Source organism: Poecilia latipinna, unplaced genomic scaffold (assembly GCF_001443285.1).
Source record: "Poecilia latipinna isolate Pla-1442-1.1 unplaced genomic scaffold, P_latipinna-1.0 Scaffold4086, whole genome shotgun sequence".
Classification (NCBI taxonomy): Eukaryota; Metazoa; Chordata; class Actinopteri; order Cyprinodontiformes; family Poeciliidae; genus Poecilia; species Poecilia latipinna.
This window is the reverse complement of record NW_015116702.1, coordinates 22,795-30,742: the sequence shown is the minus strand read 5'-3', so window position 1 is coordinate 30,742 and position 7,948 is coordinate 22,795. Positions and strand designations below refer to the sequence as shown.

The window sequence follows — 7,948 nt, the reverse complement described above, 5'->3', positions numbered from 1 at the left end:
AAACATGTTTGTTTTTCATCCAGTTGGTAGAGAATCCAGAAATTTTACTTTAGCAAGAGGAGAGATACTTTATAATAAAACCACTCAAGTGAAAGTACAGCGTGGTAAAAATACTCCTAGAAGTCAATTTCTTCAAAAAAGTTACTCGAGTAAAAGTAAAAGTAAATGTAACTGCCAGTTGCTACTGCCCAGCTCTGCTCACATAAAGTGTGCGGTTCGGCTGAAGGCGTGTCCGCTGCCGCAGAGTCTCCGCCCTCCGGATCCGGACCGGCTGCTCCTGGATCTGCCGCTCAGCCTCCGCTGACTCCAACAAACTGTTTGCTGCCTCCAGTCGCAGCTGCGGGCTCGCAGGAGTGGAGCGGTGGATTTTGCTTTAGCTGGTCGGGCATGACTCTCTCCGGTGGACATCCTCTCTGACCAGCACTTTGTGTTTTGGCGAACAGGAGCATCCAGAACCACGTCGCGTCTTTACTGAGGTTTTCTGAGGAGAAGCGGGTCGCCACAGACAGACTGAGGTTCGGCTGCGCCTTGAGGTAAGAAACGGCTCCCCGTTTCTGAGTTTAAAGTTTAATGCTTCTGAGAATTTAAAGGGGATTCTTTCTCATACTTTGTTGGAACAAGTTGCGTCTTTCCCCCACCTTCAATGACTTGCTGAAAAAAGTGACGAAATGAATAGTTGGTTAATAAAAAAAATAGCTCTACATGAATGTTTCGGGTCCGTACAGACTCAGTTCAAATCCTTCCTGTTTTACCGTAAACTCGGTGTTTCTGCGTGGTGAGAACCCGGGCAGGAGGCGCTCGGTCCGGTCCGGAGCGGAGCGCCGTGCCGTGCCGTGCGTCCGTCTCCAAGCTGGCACCCTTCCCACGGCGGATCAGCCCCAACCCGAAGAGGCTGTCTGCCGGGACGTGGGGGGTCAGCAGATGGATGCCTCTGACGGCGCTACCTTTGCTGCAGGGCAGAACTTCACTGTCAGTTTGCATTAATCAGAGGGATGCATCATCCAAAAACCTCCGCAGCCTCTTCCCCTCTGTCTTGTCAGATCTCCGCTGAAGCGAGTACAATGCGTCCTGTGAGGAAAGAGAGAGAAAGTCAATACTTTTAAGGACAGAGTCACTTATTAAACATCAGACATGTGACTTATCCAAGTGTCCAAAGCCGCTTTATTATAAGGAACTAACACAAAGTTCAAATTCAGAATACAATGCAAAACAAAAGTGTGAAAATAATTTCAGTACTAATGGTTTAGTCAACAATTAGCTACACTGTGTCTAACAGAGAACATTAAGGGTTGTATGAATCATATCAACTAATTAAGAGTTTATATTTAATTTGGAAAGCTTTTGAATTTAAACTTGTATCATGTTACTTGGACCGGATTTGCACTCGCTCAAAGCATGTCTGTCCCAACACACTTTGATACGCAGGTCCATATATGCTAATTTTGGGTTTAGTACCTTAATGTCAACATGTCACAGGAGGCTGGAATCAAACCTACAACCTTCCAATTACCAGACAGCTATCCCACCACTGATCCACATTCACCACAAGTTTCCACAGCAACAATGCTAGCACTAGTAGTACAGTTTAAAAATGGTTTTCAGGGGATAGAAAAAGTTTTAATAACTTGTAAGAATGGATTTAAAAAACTTGAAGTGGGTTAGCAACAATGCTACTGCTAAAGCAAAAATATCTAGCAAGCTTTGGTTCTCAACCCTGAGGCAATGAACAGAACCTAATCTGCTGTCGTTATGTTAGGATAGCTGAAAGGCCTGCAAGCCATCTTGTTAAAATAGATTTACTGTATTGGTGTTGAGCTTTAACTTGTAGTTAACGACAACGCCAGCTGAGGACAAATTTAGAAACGTTCACCAGCATTTTATCACATAATCATGTCCCTATATGTTTCTTTTTAACGTGAAGCTGAGTTAATTACCTACAATTTAACCAGTTTTGCTCAAAATTGGTTGAATTTAATTTATTCAAATACCTATCAGCTGTTTTATTTTATGTAATTTATGACCAAAATGCTGATCAAAATGTGTCCAATTCCAATTACTACCCCCAATTTTATTGATTAACTTCTCCCTGTTTTCGTCAGGGTAAAACAGTGATATTTCTATATTCCACTCAAGCATTTAGTCTGGCTACAGTAACTGCTAGGAATTTGGATCTAATCACATTTTGCCCCAGGAGATTGTCTCCGAGGGACTCATTAACACACAGCACTGTCCATGGGACGCCTGGAGTTGGGGCCCTGCAGCTCCCTGAGGTTTGCATGTCAGAAGAGAGGAGAATCACATCACAGCCAGTCCGTTTGGACACACTGACCGACAGACAGACAGACAGACAGACAGACAGACAGACAGACAGACAGACTGTCAGCGCTGCTGCACTCACGCATCATAATGAGAGAGGAGCTCTGCTTCCTTCTGTTCTTTGCTATTCTTTAGTCTAATATCATTATTCCTAACCAAGTAAAAAGAGGTTGGTGGAGACAGAAAGAAAACAGAGATCTGCTTGTTCACCATGTTGCGGGAGAACAATTGCTTTGTCAAGTAAAGGGGAAAAGATAAAGAAACTGTTGAATTGATGTGTTTGGAGCAGCTGCCAACACGGATGACTAGACTCTGCCTGCAGCTTTTCTCTCCTCCGTTTGTTAAAAGAATATATATGGAAAAAGAAATAGTTTTTACACAGTAAACATCAACAGCTGCATTAGTGAACTGGTGCAGAAATTTATAACGGCGACAAAGAAGGCTGTAATTAAACGGTTCAACATTTCAGTTGATTCCAGTGGGGCTTTTTCTCTCCACCCGCCCACACACAACACCTAAGGTGTTAATAGTATCCCTGTTAATATGCTGCTTTTGATTTACCATTTACATTACAATGAAACAGAAACACATCGTCAGGATGTGATGAGTTCAAAGCTGCCGTTTCATCCAGGTCTGTGTGAGCCAGCCTGGCAGCTGAAGAAGCCGTGACACCACCTGACCTGGCACAGCTTTAAAGGCCTGACGTTAATCAGCCAGTGGTCTCTCCTTTCGGCGTCATTTCTCCACTTTTTTCCTTCTTCAGCTGGCATGATTGCAGATGAGGTGGATCTCTCTCTCTGGCAGGACATTTGACGCGACTTAACCAGATCCTCTCTCAGCTTTCTTTCCTTGTTTCCACTTTGTCTTCTGTTACTCCTGACTCCACTGCAAAAACACAGAATCTTACCAAGTGCTTTTGGTCTACAGTGTAAAGAAAAAATGTCTCTAATTTACAGTAAAATACCGGCATCTGTGGTTGACGAAATCTTACCGTATAAATATGGTAAAATTCTGAGAAATTTGGTAAAATTATCTTCTGTAAAATATACAAAAGAGAGTGTTTTACTCTCTTTTGGTATAATAAATACCATTATTTTACCAATAATGGTAAAATATTGGTAAGGGTAATATTTTTACCATATTTGGTAAAATATGAAATATTTTACCAAATATTTTATATACAGTAAAATTATGCTGGTATTTTACCAGCATAAATTAGAGACTAATTTACCATAAATAAACAGTGTAGTTTTTAGTTCAAATATCTTAGTTCACTTGAAATAAGACAAGCAAGTTATAGGAGCTTATTTTAAATCCATAACTCCTTAATATTAATGGAAAAAAAATTCTGGTTCTATTGGCTAATTCTTTCACTTAAAACAATGGAAAAATGTCTTGTTATAACAAGACATGTTAGTGAAATAATTTTGCCAGTGGAACCAGTATTTTTTCATCAATACTAAGAAATTATTGACATAAAATGAGCTGCTATATCTTGCTGAAAAATACTTGTAAGTTATTTTTGTCTTATTTCAAGCAAACTAAGATATTTGCAGTAGAAACTAAAAATACTTGGTAAGATTTTGTGTTTTGCTGTGTGACTAAACATGCTAGAGCTCTGCCTTGGTTGCTAGGTAACGGGCTGGGCTTCCCTGGGGTTGCTAGGTAACGGGCTGGGGTTGCTAGGTGAGAGGCAGTTGCTCAGGAGGTTTTAGAAATGACTCATTTTCCAGACAACAAAAACATGAACTAATAGCCAAAAACAATTCTGGTGTTTTTTAAGCTTGTTAAATAAGTTAGTTTGGTCTTATTTCCAGCAAACTAAGATATTTGCACTAGAAACTTGCACATCCTCTCTCATCCGACTTGCAGAGGACGTCTATATTCACACCGAAGCCTTTGGAGCACCAGAAATGTGTAGGGAAAACAAGACAGGGTCAGCGCTCTGTTCGCTTTCTCCCTGAATCATCCTCTCTGCTCTACAGCAGCAGTAATCCACAGAGAGCCACAACTAAACGGAGCATCTATTGGCTCAATGAGAAAATAGCTTTTTTTTTCTTTTCTTTTTTCTCGATTGCAAGAGGACCCTTCATTTAATGTGTGTGGTGCACACGCCTTGGCCCGTAATGGCTTCAGCATCTTTGTTGTCGAGAGACAGGAGAAAATGAAATTTGCTTTTCAGCTGGCAGAAATAATTTACTCTCTGAAAGGTGTGTTTTTCATCAGCTGTACAGGAGCCAAGAGATGTGCAAGGTCTGATACTACAGCCTGAGCGCTTCGATGTGGCAGCGCTTTTCTTTATTGATCAAAGCTTTGGCGTTGTCGGGCAACTGCCTAAAAAGTTGATTTAAGTTGTTTGTTTATGTTCACCCTTTGGTCTGCACACAGCAGAGCTACACAGGAAGGGTTTGTGTCTGAAACAGTCCGAAGAATGTCTTTAAAGGGAAAAACTTTGCTGCCTTGATTTAAATGGTGTCTGTTTTTATGTTGCATGTTGTCATGCATCTTCCATCAATTTACCAGATCAATTTACCATCACTTAATATAAAAGTAAACAAGATTTTCAGATCTTACAGCAGACTAATAGATCTTATAAGCATATAAACAATAGCGACAAAAACTCAAATTAGAGTAAAAAGTGTAAAAATTATTGGAAGAAATTAAATAACAGCAATTTCAGCATATTTATTTACACTGGAAGCAGTTCTCTATTTTAATGTTGCAGTACTGTTTGATGACAGCAGTTCAAAAGGTTTGAGGGTTTGAATATAAACAGAAGGCAGGGACACTAAAGAGCTTTTCAGCTCCCCTCACCGTCCCCTGCAGGATCCTCTGGGCTGCCATTGTGGAGCTACAACAGTTTGTCAACATACTAGAGTTTCCCTGAGAACCCTGCAAAACCACAAAATCTTACCATGCATCTTCCATCAATTTACCAGATCAATTTACCATCACTTAATCAAAAAGTAAACAAGATTTTCAGATCTTACAGCAGATTAATAGATCTTATAAGCATATAAACAATAGCAACAAAAACTCAAATTAGAGTAAAAAGTGTAAAAATTATTGGAAGAAATGAAATAACAGCAAAATAACTTAGTCTAGTTTCTAGTGCAAATATCTTAGTTGACTTGAAGTAAGACGAAACTGACTTACAAGTAACTTTTCAGCAACAATACAGGTGTTTAAGTCAATAATTTCTTAATATTGATGAAAATACTTATTCCATTGGCAGATTAGTTCACTTATAATAGGTGGAAAATGTGGAACTAGTTCTTGGTTGCTAGGTGACGTCCTAGGCTTGGCTGGGGTTGCTAGGTAACCGCAAAGTGCCCGTTGATAGTGGCATAAGTGAAATAATCTGCCTGTGGAACTAGTATTTTTTCATCAATATTAAGAAATTATTGACTTAAAACTTGTACTTTGTTGAAAAGTTACTTTTAAGTTAGTTTTGTCTTATTTCAAGTGAACTAAGATATTTGCACTGGAAACTTGACCAAAAATACTTGGTAAGATTTTGTATTTTTGCAGTGAAGTCGTCTAGTTACCGGAAAGTTACAATTTTTAGCTTCATTGACAGATTGAAAACTCAAAAACTTGATATTTTACAGATCATAGAATACACCACAACCAAACTCCACTAAAATTGAAGGAAGCACATTGACGTAAGAAGCTATTTACAAGGAAAATGTATTTTTTGACATGTAGAGGCATGTTTGTGGTTGATTGTATGGAGAGAATGCAAGAGAGAGCAAGACTGAGTCATAATCACTAGTTAACGGCTCTCCTACTCACACAGTGTGACGTCGCCTCTTCTTCTAGTGCAAATTATTACTGATACCTCAAATTAAACACGTTGAACTTTTAAATCAGCATCAACAGGTAAAATCATCCACCAAACTCTGCCACAGTCGCTCTACTGTAAACCAGCCTGTGTGTTTGCCTCCATTACCCTCATTAGCTGACATGCCTGAAATAATAGTCTTCCATAAAACGTGTCAGTGCTTCACTCAGGCATTTATCAGCCGTGTGAGTATAGATCATTTTCATTGCTGCCGTTGGAGCCTTTGTGTGTTTGGCTGAAATGTGAGCACATCTCAAATGAGATCGACCACAGACGTTATCCTGGCACCATCTTATCTGTGAGCTTTTCATTTACTCGCCTTCGCTCAGAGCTCAGAGAGTTTCTCCCGGCTCCTTTTCTCCCTCACAGGTCTCGTCCTCCGTTCGCAGAAACCTCCTTAATGTCTTCCTTCCTGTTTTTAACTTCCTTCTAAAATTATTTATTTCCAAACTTTAGGGGAGATTGTAATGACAGACTTATTCAAAGGATTTTAGGAAGCATGTAAACAGAAGAAAGTCCGTCTACCTAGAGGTTTACTGGTTAAACGATTCAAATGTTTCTGACAATATGTCAGAGTCACAGGAGTTTTCTGCAGCTGTGCACTGGCAGTTGTAACAAAACCTGAAAAAAATGCTGCGTTGGCAATTATAAAAAAAATAAAGTCACGTAAATAGAAAAAATTAAATACAGGATATAAATATCTGGTTTCATCTGTACATGAAGGATTTTATTTTTTGATTTAAATGTAATCCAAAGTCCTTAAAAGCACAAAAACACATCATTTCTGATTTTGGACCCTTGAGCATTTGAAGCATTTTGGACAAATCTTACACACTGCAGGACTTCTGCTTTTATAATCTGTTTTAGAACATATCTAGGCTTCCACGTAAATCTTTATCCGCTGCTTGTCTCCATGAGGGCCTGGAAGCTGAGTGACCCAAACACGGGGCAGCTCCAGAGTTCACAGGGGGCAGGAAGCTGAGGGGCCTCGCTTCCTTTTTATCAGGAGGAAGCAGGATGGCTGTTTGTGCTCAGCCCAAGAATTCCTTGTGCTTATCTCGCATTCACGCCTTTTCCCCTTAATAACGGCTGGGCTGAGCAGGTAATGAGGTAAAAGGTATGTATTCGACAAGCTGCGGCGGGAGATAGCGGACCCTCCAATAGGCTTAGGGTTCGGCTCCGGTGGGGGGAGGAACGCTCGGCTCCATCTCAGGATGCGACGAACGATCTCGAAGTTTCCCCACAGCCATATTTTCCTTTACGTATTTTTTCCAGAGCTAATAAACCAGTTTACACAGGTATCCATTAAAGGCTGAGGTCACTGCACAGAGCGAGCGCGCTCGGTAAATCTCAGGGGTTTTTCCCGTAAGGATTCTTCATCACCTCATGCTCTTTTCATCCCCAAGATGTATTCAAAGCTCTGCGAGGGGCTTAAAGCGGGCCAGCTGTCGGGATTCGTGACACGGGTCTGACGTGTGTGTGTGTGTGTGTGTATGGGGGGGGGGGGTTACCTGCCCGGCTTCAAGAGCTTTAGACGACCCAGAAATTATAGTCCAGTAAGAGCAGCAAACATGTTTTTACTCAGGTAAAAAGTAGCTATCCAAAAACATATTTGGTAAAAAGTAAACTCAAGTCCTGAGAAGCTAATCAAATTATGAATCATTTAATATACATCATCAGATGTACCAGAATATAAAGTCAACTGGAAATTTAGGCAATTTATAGACAAAAATGACAATAATTCATTTAGGTAGCAAAAATTAACAAAATTGGGCAAAATATTTTTTT

General features: G+C 40.2%; 1 long non-coding RNA gene across 1 annotated transcript; it reads left to right on the top strand.

Moving 5' to 3' along the window:
- Positions 1-12: 12 nt before the first annotated feature.
- LOC106942171 (uncharacterized) lies at positions 13-6,672 on the top strand. Its single transcript, XR_001423566.1, has 3 exons — positions 13-533; positions 2,980-2,981; positions 6,659-6,672. It is a non-coding gene; the product is annotated as an uncharacterized LOC106942171 (long non-coding RNA).
- Positions 6,673-7,948: the final 1,276 nt, after the last annotated feature.